Raw genomic sequence first — 14,166 nt, forward strand, 5'->3', positions numbered from 1 at the left:
TCAAATGTGAGATTTACAAGGAGGGAAAACAGTACACCTCTCTGAACAGTGTCTGGGAGGCTGTGGTTGCTGCTGCACGCAATGTTGATGGTGAACAGATCAAAACACTGACAGAATCCATGGATGGCAGGCTTTTGAGTGTCCATGCAAAGAAAGGTGGCTATATTGGTCACTGATTTGTTTTTGTTTTGTTTTTGAATGTCAGAAATGTATATTTGTGAATGTTGAGATGTTATATTGGTTTCACTGGTAAAAATAAATAATTGAAATGGGTATATATTTTTTTTTTGTTAAGTTGCCTAATAATTATGCACAGTAATAGTCACCTGCACACACAGATATCCCCCTAAAATAGCTAACACTAAAAACAAACTAAAAACTACTTCCAAAAATATTCAGCTTTGATATTAATGAGTTTTTTGGGTTCATTGAGAACATGGTTGTTGTTCAATAATAAAATTAATCCTCAAAAATACAACTTGCCTAATAATTCTGCACTCCCTGTATAAAGCTGAAGACAGCAGATGTATGGAACTTATGTAGACCACTTATGTAGGGAAATTTGGTTCATCTCTTTGTATCATCTGAGGCTGTTCCCTTCACTGGGTATATGTGAGGGTTTACATCCACTTTAAGTCTAATTGCTGACCCTCCCACAACATGAGGACCAAAGTCTCCTTCCAAATTCCTGCTTTTGCATGGGGTAGTTGTATACACACACGGCATGGGGTAGTTGTATACACACACACACACACACACACACACACTATAGTGGATTTTGATAAAAACGATTTATGTTAAAGTGGTGAAATACATTAAATTACATTATATTATAGATTGAATGGTAAAAGGATATACTTAAAGCGGGGGTTCACCCTTAGAGGGCACTTTTTCCCCTTAGATTCCTGCTCGTTTTCTCTAGGGGAATCGGCTATTTGTTTTAAAATATGTGCAGTACTTACCCGTTTACGAGATGCATCCTCTCCGTCGCTTCCGGGTATGGGCTGCGGGAATGGGCGTTCCTTCTTGATTGACAGGCTTCCGAGAGGCTTCCGACGGTCGCATCCATCGCGTCACGATTTTCCGAAAGAAGCCGAACGTCGGTGCGCAGGCGCAGTATAGAGCCGCACCGACGTTCGGCTTCTTTCGGCTACGAGTGACGCGATGGATGCGACCGTCGGAAGCCTCTCGGAAGACTGTCAATCAAGAAGGAACGCCCGCTCCCGAAGACCCATACCCGGAAGCGACGGAAGAAGATGCAGCTCGAAAACGGGTAAGTACTGCTCATATTTTAATACAAATAGCCGATTCCCCTAGACCGAACGAGCAGGAATCTAAGGGGAGAAAAAAAAAAATTTAACAAATGGGTGAACTCCCGCTTTAAGCTGGCCATACATACATAGATCAAAATTTGGCCAGTTCAGCAGAGACCGTCCGAATTTTAAATCCAAGTATGGGCACCCTGGTTGTACACAAGTTGATCTATTGATCGACTTTTGTACAACCAGCCTGCCGGGTTTTCCCTAAGCGATTATTCCCGAAGGCTATTGCCGCCAATGCTAATCATTGTGGTTTGCTGGCAGGGAAGGCTCTCCGTTAGCAGAACACAGCAGTGCTGCAGGAGGGATTCAGTGTTGATAGAGAAATATGTGTTGATGGGGAAATTGAGTATTTGTTTTTTCTTCAACCTGTGGTGGAAGAAAAATAATTGCATAATCTATCGCAAGCATTACTTACTTTATTCTTTGCTTGCTTCTGGTGCTCTCCTCTTCTCTTCAGCACTCCTTGTTGTTGGAGGGCCTTTTTTGTCTACTGGTCCTGCACTGTATGTAATGATATTAGAGTGCTGCTGCTGGGTGGAGAGCTTAAAAGGCTCCAGGGCAAAGTTTGCCTAGGAGCAGTGGTGGCCTGTCCATATATGGTGCATGGGCGCCGCCCCCTAATCCATACGCCCAGCCCCTAATCTTCATGCAGTGTGCCGGGTGCATGGATTCCAATGCGTTTTTTTCTTTTTCGAAGCACATGATTAGAGCTGGAGGCTCTAATTGGCTTAAAAAAAGGGTGGGCTCGGGGCACAGAGCACTGCGCCCTAAACCCACCCAGTTGTGTGACAATAGAAAATTAATATTCGCTATTGTCTTCCTGATTCTCCTCCCAGCCAATCAGGAAGCGGGTCCTGAGACCCAATTGGCCGAGAGGAGAAGCGACCGTATTGGCTGCCGAGGAGGAAGCCGCCAAGGAGGAGGAGATGCAGGGGAGGCCGCCAAGGAGGAGACAAAGATGCAGGAAGGATCCAAAGCTGCCCGTGACCAAGATGGGGTAAGTGAGGGGCTGGTGGGCAGAAGAGCGAGCGGCGGGCAGGGGGGGACTCGACTGATCGTGGGGAGGGGGTTTCAGGGGTTGGCTAGTGGTTTGTTTGCCGCCAGCCCCCCCCCAAATGGAGCACCAGCCACCACTGCCTGGGAGTGATGAATAAGGTAAGCATCATCGCTTATTCCTCTGCCCCTAAAACGTAACCCTTACAGTGCAGTGGACCCCACTCAAAGGGTATATTTTTTAGTTCAGCTTTAAGATGTTGCTATCTTTGCAGGTTAAGAGGGGGAACAACTTGCAAGCTAGGTTTCATTTACCTAAAAAATAAATCTGCTTCCTTGTTTTGAAAACTAAATGTAAGGACAGAAAATATGTTAAAGTACCATAGATTCTCTTTTTAAATGGACATGAAGCTGGTCATACTCCATACAATCTAATTGCACAGCCTCTTTTAAATTACCTAATAATATGTAGACATACTTAAACAATCAATTCAAGAGAAGTTCTGGAAGAAACGTTCCATGCTACAGTGTATTGAGCGGCTGTTAGTGGAAGCATTCACTGCAGTTTAATATATCATACTATGCCATGTCATACACTGGGAATTAAAGGCATTATGTACAGAAAACCATACATTCCAATATAGCTGGCTGTTGCATTAACAGGAGCTTTTTCCATTACTCGTGGTAGCTCTTATAAAGCCTTCCCGGCACCATTCTTGAGCAAAGTACATTCAAATGCATATTCTTGTTCTTTAATTCCCAACGTCATTTATCATCCCCCTCTATGGAGTGCCTACTAAGGATGTAGAGGGAATAACTAAGACAGGGCCTGTGAAGTCACAGAGCTCAAGCTTAAAGGGTCACTAAAGGAAAACATGTTTTTAGCTGAAATGACTGTTTACAGGGTATAGAGACATAATAGTTAACCGATTCCCTTTAAAAATGATTAAAAATAGATAAAAAACAATCATATAATGTAGTTTAGTTTTGTCTTTGCTGTTGTTTCCCGGTTCTCTGATGTACAGAGACAAAGAGCCAATAGAGGGCATTGATGCTTTGTAAAATGAAACTGGATTGGTGCTGACACACAGTAATCACACCTCCTTGATTAGTCACCACAGTGAGAAATCCCCCAGTACTGTGGTGATCAGGAAACAGACAACCAGGAAGTGTCCAGAACAGAGAGGAATTACAGCAACATCAAAGCAAAAACGAACAAACCAGGACTGCAGTAAGGTAAAGGAAGCTATTTAGCTAAAAAAAAAAATCCTTTAGTGACCCTTTAACTGCTACCTTCTCTTATTTACCAGCGCTGTATGTTCACATTACATCCTATACAGAATTAAGCAGTCTTTCTTTTTTCTTTCACTTCCTTTTTTCCTTTTTGTTATATCTCTTTTTTTTTTTTTAGCTGTTAGGTTTATTATGAAAATTTCCTTTATGTAGATTACATAATAAATTATTATACTATAATTCAATTTTAGACTATTTTGTTTTTATTTCCAAAGGCACATTTTTTTTTCTGGTGTAGTTTTTTTTCCTTTGGAACGAAAAAAAAAAGATGTTTTATGAAAGCGTTAATATGGGCACTTAAATCTTTCTGAGAAGCAGCTCTTAGTTACAACATCAGAGTCCGATGGCTTTGAGTTATGCATCTGAATCGGATTCACATTACAATTGTGGCATTCATTTGGGAACTAATGACTAATCTGGTGTCAGCAGGCAAAGTGATATAGTTGCTAGCTTTGATGTTAATATTATTTTTTTTGGGGTATAAATGTTTATAGTAATTTGAGGATTGCAGATCAGCGCTGTCATAGCTAAAAGGGAGGATAAACTGGATGAATCCACCGTCTCTACTGCTGCAGTCCTCTCTGCGCCCAACACTCTAATCATATTGTGTCTGAACTTGTCTCAAAGCAAAAATAAATCCTGTGATTTCTTCTGACTCACTGTCAGCTATTTTCACCCTCTCAGCCTGCTGTGTCTCCACCCCCTTTTTTTTCTCGGCAATCTTGCTCATTCTTGTTATTTCCTACTCATTTGGTGCATTTAAAGTACGATTTTCTCTGCTAATCTAGTCTTTTGTTCCTTTTTGATTCAGAACTTTTTTTTTCTTTTGTTTTAATGTGTAAACATAATCATTTCCTGTTTTCCACTACTTCTGAGGAAAAGTTTGCCAAGCCCTACAAATTATCTTTATTTGGTCTTCCATCTAAAGCTGGCCATACATTGAGCAAATCATAGGAACCGGATGACATTAACAACCACTTGCCCTCTGCAAAATCTACCCCCTTCATGACCAGGCCATTTTTTGCGATACGGCACTGCGTTATTTAACTGACGATTGCGCGGTCGTGCTTCGCTGTACCCAAATTAATGTCCTTTTTTCCCCCTAATTAGAGCTTTCTTTTGGTGGTATTTTATCACCTCAGCTGTTTTTATATACATAATCATATACATTTTATATCTATAAACAAAAACCAAAGCCAGAATTCAGAGAGTCGTGGTTAATGATTCTTACTCTGAATGGTCCAAGGTTGTCAGTGGTGTACCCCAAGGTTCAGTGCTGGGACCCTTACTTTTCAATATATTTATAAATGATATTGGGTCTGAGATCAAAAGTAACATTTCTGTCTTTGCAGATGACACCAAGCTATGCAGTGGAATAACGTCCTTGCAGGATGTCGCCAATTTACAAGCCGACCTCAATGCTCTGTCTAATTGGGCGACTAAGTGGCAGATGAGGTTTAATGTAGATAAATGTAAAGTTATGCACTTGGGGGCTAAGAATATGCTTTCATCATACATACTAGGGGGAGTACAACTGGGGGGATCTGTAGTGGAGAAGGATCTGGGGGTTTTAGTTGATCATAAGCTCAATAATGGCATGCAATGCCAAGCTGCGGTTTCCAAAGCGAGCAAAGTCCTTTCTTGTATTAAGAGAGGTATGAACTCCAGAGACAGAGATATAATTTTGCCCCTGTACAAATCATTAGTAAGACCTCATCTGGAATATGCAGTTCAGTTTTGGGCACCAGTTCTCAAAAAGGACATCGGAGAACTGGAGAAAGTGCAGAGAAGGGCAACCAAACTGATAAGAGGCATGGAGGAGCTCAGCTATGAGGAAAGATTAGAAGAACTAAATCTATTCAGTCTTGAGAAGAGGAGAATAAGGGGGGATATGATCAACATGTACAAATATATAAGAGGTCCATACAGTGAACTTAGTGTTGAGTTATTCACTTTACGGTCAACACTGAGGACAAGGGGGCACTCTTTACGTCTAGAGGAAAAGAGATTTCACCTCCAAATACGGAAAGGTTTTTTCACAGTAAGAGCTGTGAAAATGTGGAACAGACTCCCTCCAGAGGTGGTTCTGGCCAGCTCAGTAGATTGCTTTAAGAAAGGCCTGGATTCTTTCCTAAATGTACAGAATATAACTGAGTACTAAGATTTGTAGGTAAAGTTGATCCAGGGTAAATCCGATTGCCTCTCGGGGGATCAGGAAGGAATTTTTTCCCCTGCTGTAGCAAATTGGATCATGCTCTGCTGGGGTTTTTTGCCTTCCTCTGGATCAACTGTGGGTATGGAGTTGGGTGTATAGGATTTTACTGTGTTTTTTATTTTGTTTTTTTTATTTTTTGTGGTTGAACTGGATGGACTTGTGTCTTTTTTCAACCTGACTAACTATGTAACTATGTAACAATGTAACAATTTAGAAAAAAAAAACAATATTTCTTACTTTCTGCTATTTACCTCCTCCCACCCACGCTATAGCCAAATGACGGTTACAGCGCTGGCCCTAATTGATGGGAGGCCGTCAAATAGATGTCCTCCTATGCATGAGCTGCCTGCGTGCGTCCTGTGGGGCGCTCGCGGCACGCTTTGTAATCACAGAGTCTATGAGACTCGGCTGATCACAGATCGGAGTAAGGGGCCTATCCAAGCCCCTTGCCATGTGATCAGCTGATCATGTGATTTAAACAGAAGATCGGTAGTTGTTTGTTTGTTTTTTTCCCTCAAACTGTCAGTGTGAGGGGAAAAAAAAGCCGATCACTGGCTTCTGTCAGAGGGACATCAGTCCCTCACACAGAGAGCCACAGCTGCCTCATCTGTGCCCACCAGTGCCACCTACCAGTGCCCACAGTGCCACCTACCATTGCCCAACAGTGCCACCTATTAGTGCCCACTAGTGCTGCCAATCAATGTCCATAAGTGCCTCATCAATGCCACCGATCAGTGCTGCCTATCAGTGTCACCTACCAGTGTCCATCAGTGCCACCTATAAGTGATTAACAGTGCCACCTATCAGTGTCACCTATCAGTGCCCTTCAGAGACAACTATCAGTGCTCTTAAGTGCCGCACATTAGTGCCTAACCATCAGTGACCATCAGTGCCAACCATTAGTGCCACCTCTCAGTACCCATCAGTGTCACCTATCAGTGCCGTCTTATCAGTGCAGCCTATCAGTGCCCATCAGTGCAGCATCAACAGCGCACGTCAATAAAGGAGAAAAATTACCCGTTTTCAAAAATTTGTAACAAACTATGACCCTTTTTTATTTTACATTTTCTTAGCAAAAGATAAAAAAAACAGCAGCGATTAAATGCCACCAAAAGAAAGCTCTATTTTTGTGAAAACTTGTATAAAAATTTAATTTGGGTACAGCATTGCATGATCGCGCAACTGTAATTCAAAATGTGACAGCGCTGAAAGCTGAAAATTGGTCTGGACAGGAAGGAGGTTTAAGTGCCCAGTAAGCAAGTGTTTAAACACATCCAATAAAGAAAATGGAAAAAAAATCGAATTTCTTCATCAATGTAAGCCAATATGTATTCTTCTACATTTTTGTTAAAAAGAAAAATCTGAATAAGCGTATATTGATTGATTTGCACAAATGTTATAGTGTCTGCAAACTATGGGAGATATTCATGATTTTTTTTTTTTTACTAGTAATGATGGTGATCAGCGACTTAAAGCCGGACTGTGACATTACGGCAAACAAATCGGACACTAAGTGACAATTTTTGGGGACCAGTGGCACTAATAAAGTGATCACTGCTAAAAAATAAGGGTTAAATGTGTGTCTAGGGAGTACTTACTAACTGTGCGGGGGAAGGCATAGATCTGTGTTTCTGCTTTGTAGGAACCACAGCATCACAACTTTTCCTTCTCACAGAATGGCAATCTGCCTTTTTCACATAGGCAGGCCGCTGTTGTGCTGTGTCCCGAACGATTGGCGGGTCCTACTGATTGGCTCCCTCTGTGTCCAATCACAGCAGGAGCGGGTTGCCAGCAGCGCACGTGCATGTTCCAGACTCAGAAGTGCAGGATCATGTACAGGTACTCCATCCTGCCCAGGAGAGCCCCCTTGCCACCGTATATACGGTATACTGTGGGCAAGCGGTTAAAAATAGCCAGGCAGAAAATTGTCAGCTGAACAGTGTCATTAAAAAGCAGCTGCTGTTTGAGTATTCTGACAGCAGCCAGCATTGGCTGTCAGAATATAATAGCTTTATATTGCAATATTCAGTGACAGCGCCAAGCATAAGGTCTGAGAGTTCACTAAACACTATCCTTATTCACCAAAAATATGTCATAAACATCCACTACTTAATGGTCCTGTAAACTATTTTTCATGACATTGTTTGTTACTGTTTTTTTTCAAGCATCTTGAAAATGTTCACATGAGCTTCTAAACTTACGCCCGACCCCCCCCCCCCTATTTTTTGGAATGAGCAGTAGTTGCAGTCATGTGCACTGCTCTATGCCAGTGTTTATCAACCTTTTTTTAGTCAAGTCACCCTTTAAAATTCTGCACAATCTCTATGCACCCCATTCTAAAATGGAAAAAACTAAACTAATAGCTTTACATAATGCAGTTACATCCACACTCATGTGAAAGGTACAGAAATTGCAGCCCTGTGAGCACCTCCAGCAGCCGTGATGTTCTATCATCGGCGGAACCGGGACACTATGCAGATTTAGCATTTGACCGCATATGTACTTCATGTGAGGTCTAACATTTTTTAACAAACTGCCCACTAGATGGTGCTGCCCTTTTTATACACACACACAAACAGGAGCGGTGGAGGTAATTGAATGTGTTCTGGACAGAAATCGCACCACATTCCTGTTCAGATTGCATGTGATTCTTTGCAATTAATTTATTATGTATTGACGCAAGCCACACCGTAAAGTATCGGTACCCGGACTCGCCGATAAAAAAAAAAAGGTATCAGTGCCACCCTACTGACTAGTATTCCAATGTTTTCTCCTTTCCCACAGTTTCTCTCCCTCAGTTAGCTAACGTTACCCAAGTGCTGATGGAGAGGGACAGGGGAGGGTCAAAAAGGATGCCGTACGGGCACCCAACAGTCTGACATCATTGGTTGTTAGGATGCCAGCAGCAAGAAGGTTGTAATAGCACACAACTGAAATCTGGCTTTGTGTAACTAAATTGCAGGCTTGATCTACCCACTGACTTATATACAGTATTTGGGCATTTTTTTGGTATTTTGCCAAGGCACCCCTGAAGAAGCCTGAAAGCACCCTGGTTGAAAAAGACTGCTCCATGCACACTTATCTTGGCGCCTGATTCAAAGAATCATATACGCCAACATTTATCTAAGATATGACCAGCGTAAGTCTCCTACGCCGTCGTATCTTAACTGCATATTTACGCTGGCCGCTAGGGGCGTGTACGCTGTTTTACGCCTAGAAATATGTAAATCAGCTAGATACGCCTATTGACGAACGTTTACGTTAGGCTTTTTCCGGCGTAAAGTTACCCCTGCTCTATGAGGCGTAGATGACGTCGGAACAGCGTAAAATTTTTCACGTTTTACGTCATTTGCGTAAGTCGTTCGCGAATAGGGCTGGGCGTCGAAAGCATTGGCTTTTTGCAGGTTAATTTGGAGCATGCGCACTGGGATACTTTCACGGACGGCACATGCGCCGTTTGGAGAAAGCGCCATTTACGTGGGGTCACAATACATTTACATAATACACGCCCACATCTTCCACATTTAAATTAGGCGGGCTTACGCCGGCCTATTTACGCTACGCCGCCGCAACTTTGCTTTGAGGATACTGCACTTGCCTGTCAAAGTTGCGGAGGCGTAACGTAAACAGGATACATTACGCCCGCACAAAGATGCGCTCTCCTACGTGAATCTGGGCCATAGTCTTTAGTCCATAGTCCATCTCAGGAGCAAGCAATAGAGGGAAGCTACATTCCTTCATACATTAGGACCATGGGGAATGAACATAGGCACCCAAGTCTAGGGGGAAGTCAGCTCACAGCAGCCAAAACAAAGGAATTTTGAGATTTGGAGGAGGCTGAGAGCAATGGAAGGTATTTTGTTTATATCAAGAATACATACTTGAATAAAATGTTCTTCTTTTAAATGAGAATTTAGTGTCACTTTAATATTGATTTTTGCTCACAGAACCGCCAATGCGCTATGGAGTCCCAAAGGTCCCTCCCTTCTTCATGGCCTGAATGTGATCGACAGATTGGACTCTAAAGTGGGCTCTAATCAGCAGGGTTTAATCTTCTGAAAATGCTAGTTGCCTGTCTGTTATCCTGGATTAGTGACTTCCTTGTCTTTATCAGAGAAAGGTCACAGAAACCAAAGCATGCATAAATATTTTAGCTATCTCATATGAGATCCGTACCTTTCCGCTTAAGAGTCAAAAAAAAAAAAAATCTATTGTTTATAGGTGTGAGCTCCAAACCAGGTTATTGTAAGTGTTTTATTCATACCGGATTGATAAAATAATTTTGCACGCTCTCGTCTCTGAGACCTTACTCTAAAGTAGACAAGGAGGTCAATAATCTTTTTTGAAGATTAAACACTGGTGATTAGGCCATTTTAGAGTCCTCCAATCTCTTCATTACATTCAGGCACTGAAGAAGGGGGAGATTTTTGGGCCCCTAAGTGTATTAGTTGTTCTTTTATTGCTTCTTTGTGAGCAAATATCAATATTAACCACTTCCTTACTGGGCACATTTCAGCTTGTGGCACTGCGTCACTTTAACTGACAATTGCGCGGTCGTGCGACGTGGCTCCCAAACAAAATTGACGTCCTTTTTTCCCCACAAATAGAGCTTTCTTTTGGTGGTATTTGATCGCCTCTGCAGTTTTTATTTTTTGCGCTATAAACAAAAATAGAGCGACAATTTTGAAAAAAAACAATATTTTTTACTTGTTGCTATAATAAATAGCCCAATTTTTTTTAAAAAATATTTTTTTTCTCAGTCTAGGCGATACGTATTCTTCTACATATTTTTGGGAAAAAAATAAATAAAAAAAATCGCAAGAAGCGTCTGGTTTGCGCAAAAGTTTTTGCGCTTACAAAATAGGGGACAGAATTATTATTATTTTTTATTTATTTTTTTTACTACTAATGGCGGCGATTAGCATTTTTTTCGTGACTGCGACATTATGGCGGACACATCGGACACTTTTGACACATTTTTGGCGCCATTCACATTTATACAGCGATCAGTGCTATAAATATACACTAATTACTGTATAAATGTGACTGGCATTGAAGGGGTTAACACTAGGGGGTGAGGAAGGGGTTAAATGTGTACCCTAAATTGTGTTCTAACTGTAGGTGGAGGGGGGGGTGACTGGGGGAGGTGACCGATCTATGTCCCTATGTACAAGGGACACAGATCGGTCTCCTCTCTCCCCTGACAGGACATGGATCTCTGTGTTTACACACAGAGCTCCACGTCTTGTCCATGTAGCCGCCGATCCCGAGTCCCTGGTGGACATCACGGCCACCAGGCACTCGCATCGGCATCTCATCGATGCGGCGAGCATGAGCGCGCCGCCGTCGGACGCGCGCGCGCCCGTGCCGCTGGATGCACGCGCAGGCAGTGTTTTTACGGCATGTTAGAGATTCAGAACCACCTGCGGCCGTATAAAGTCGTACGGCCGTCGGGTAGTGGTTAAAGGTGTTTGAGCATTTTGTTTGGAGCTCTTACTAGATTTTGTACAAGTGAACCTTAAAAAAAAAACAGGCTCCCTGCTTTTGGAGCACCCCAATTTTGTTTTAGAACAGGCTCATTCCTCGTACACACGACCGGTTTTCCTGGCAGGAAAACTGCTATGAGAGCCTTTGGCCAGGAATCCTGGCCGTGTGTATGCTCCATCACAGTTTTCCCGACAGGAAAACCACCTGGAATCCCAGCGGGAAAAAAGAGATTTTCTCTTTTTTCCCACCGGTTTTTAAGCCGGCAGTTTCCCTATGGGGAAAACCTGCGGTGGAGCATACACGCGGCCGGGTTTCCCAACCAAAGCTCTCATGGCAGTATTCCTGTCAGGAAACCCGGCCGTGTGTATGGGGAAAAAGCTACCGAGCAGGTTCTCGGTTTTCCCAGTCTTGTGTACAAGGCATCACAAAAGTCACTGTGCCTTATCACTGTCTGATTGATCAACTAATTGTTTTACTTTTCACTTGTTCCAGAATACAAAGGCTGGCAATGCAGATTGGTACATCTGCGCTGTATTTCTGAATTTAAAAAAAATCTATCAGCGTATGGCCAGCTTAAGGGCTTGACTTATTTAAGTGTACTGTGAGGTAAAATGCTGAGAAATTAAATGAACTTAGCACAAATTTCCAATCATATGCAGGGATTTTTTAATAGAACTTCTTTTGCCTATGGGATGTTTGAAGTGCACATAGGTTAATTTTACTGCACTTAAACTGGTTCTAGCAACACATAATTTTCAATGGTAAATACATATATGCTATGAAAAGTGTATGTGCAATACTTACATGCATTTACTTTCCCTCAGGGAGATCACAGTACCCCCCCCCCCCTAAACAATGGGGCTGATTTAAAAGAAGATTAATATAGGCTGATTGGCAAACTGAATTTTCAACTTAACTTAGCATGTGGAAGTAAAACTCAGGTTATTTAAAAAAAATGTATTTATTGCACATGATTGGGTATACTTTGTAAATTGAATTTTTGCCACTAAGCTAATTGAAAATTCCATTGCAAAGAGAACGGCAAGAACCTATTTAACAAATCAACCCCAATTACTTAATTTGCATTTCTTTCCTAATGCAGGACTTCATCTTTAGTCACGCATTATCTGGTATCAACTTGTTACTTCCAGGACTAAGATACTTGTTCAGAAATGATAGTAATGTAAATCATAAGGGTTGGTTTACTAAAGGCAAATGGACTGTTTAGTTTGCAAGGAAAGTTGCACTTTTTAAGGGAATTTTCCCCATAGTTCAACTTCCCATCACATGCACTTTAAAAGTGTTAAGCTGCTCAGATCACTTTTACTTTACCGCTGAGGGCCAACTGAAGAAGAAGAGCACAAACTTATGACTGCTGCTGCATTCATGACCTTGTACTTAAAGGGTTACTAAACCCACAACAGTAAAATCAGTCTGTATATGCAGTAAAGCATGCTTCTTATACTCACTGTGGAACCTAAGTGGTTAATCATCTGCATTGTGTACAAAAACTGTGTGATCCTGTCTTCTCTAATCCTCCTCTTCTTTAACTGACTCCAATCCATCTCTCGATAGAACAGAGCATTAGGAGTCAGGCTGCACATGCCCAGTTTGGTGTGTATTGCTAGAGAGTTGTTTTTTCTTGGGAGAGTGCATGTGATCAGCACAGGGCCAATCAGCACTGTTCAGACAGAGGATCAGGGGAGAATGAAAACTGACCCTACATGCCTAAGCAGACAGTGATATAGGTCACAAGACTCATATATACTGCTAATGAGAAAATGGCTGTGTTTGCCATAATTAATCCTGTCTGTAAGTTGCAGGCAGATCTGCATTATCAGTTGAAACTAGAATTGAACACTGTCTGTCCAAACAAAGGGTTAAAGGTTTAGAGACTGGGCTTCTTGCATTGTATGCTAATGAGGACACACTGTGGACAAACTTACTTTGAAATTTCTCAAGAAACCTTGCAGTCAGCCATGAAACCTTATGCTTTTAAGCTTAAATTAAAAGGTAAGAAATATATTTAAAAAATCGTCACAGTGTGTGAATGGGAACACATCACAAACTACATATAGTAGGTGTTTTTTCACTAATTTGATTGCAAAAGTGGAAATTCATTTTAAAGCGGAGTTCCGCCCCCCCCAGCAAAAATAAATAAATCAGAGTCAGCATCTACACATACCGTAGCTGCTGACATTTAATATTAAGACACTTAACTGTGTTGCTTCCATCAGCCCTCAGGTGCTGCTGCCATCATTGCCTGTAAGGAAAACCGGTTCCTTACTACGCTGCACTTTCTGAATGGCTCAGCGTCGGGGAAGGAGGAGGGGGGCTGAACTTTCGAGGGATCTCGACGTGGCAAGGTCTTTTGGAAGTGGGGACGGATACCTGTCAAAAACAGGTATCCGCTACCCTATCCCCCCCCCCCCAGAAGGGACCAGAGAAAAGTTCCACTTTTGTGTGGAACTCTGCTTTAAGTTGCACAGCAAGTGTTTTCTCCTTTGAACATCAGCCTTCGTTCTGCTCTTCTGTGACCCATTTTCAGCCATAAGCTGTTTAAAGTCCACTGTTAGCTAACATCACTCATCTGGTACAGGTTCGGGAAAGATCTTGGCTTTACAGTCAGGATCCACCCAGCCATGATACCTTATGGTTCTAAGCTTAAAGTGGAGGTTCACCCAAAATATACATTTTTAACATTAGATTTAGGCTAATTAAGGGGAGCAGAAACGGGTATTTTTTTTTAAATCAATGCCGTACTTACCGTTGTAGAGATAGATGTTCTCCCGCCGCTTCCGGGTATGGGCTGCGGGACTGGGCGTTCCTATTTGATTGACAGCCTTCCGACCGTCG

General features: G+C 42.2%; 1 protein-coding gene across 1 annotated transcript in view; it reads left to right on the plus strand.

Moving 5' to 3' along the window:
• The window catches only part of GRM4 (glutamate metabotropic receptor 4), a 262,245-nt gene that overhangs the window by 69,725 nt on the left and 178,354 nt on the right, over positions 1 to 14,166 (plus strand). The gene's annotated exons all lie outside the window — the stretch shown is intronic.

This window comes from Rana temporaria, chromosome 2, assembly GCF_905171775.1.
Source record: "Rana temporaria chromosome 2, aRanTem1.1, whole genome shotgun sequence".
Classification (NCBI taxonomy): Eukaryota; Metazoa; Chordata; class Amphibia; order Anura; family Ranidae; genus Rana; species Rana temporaria.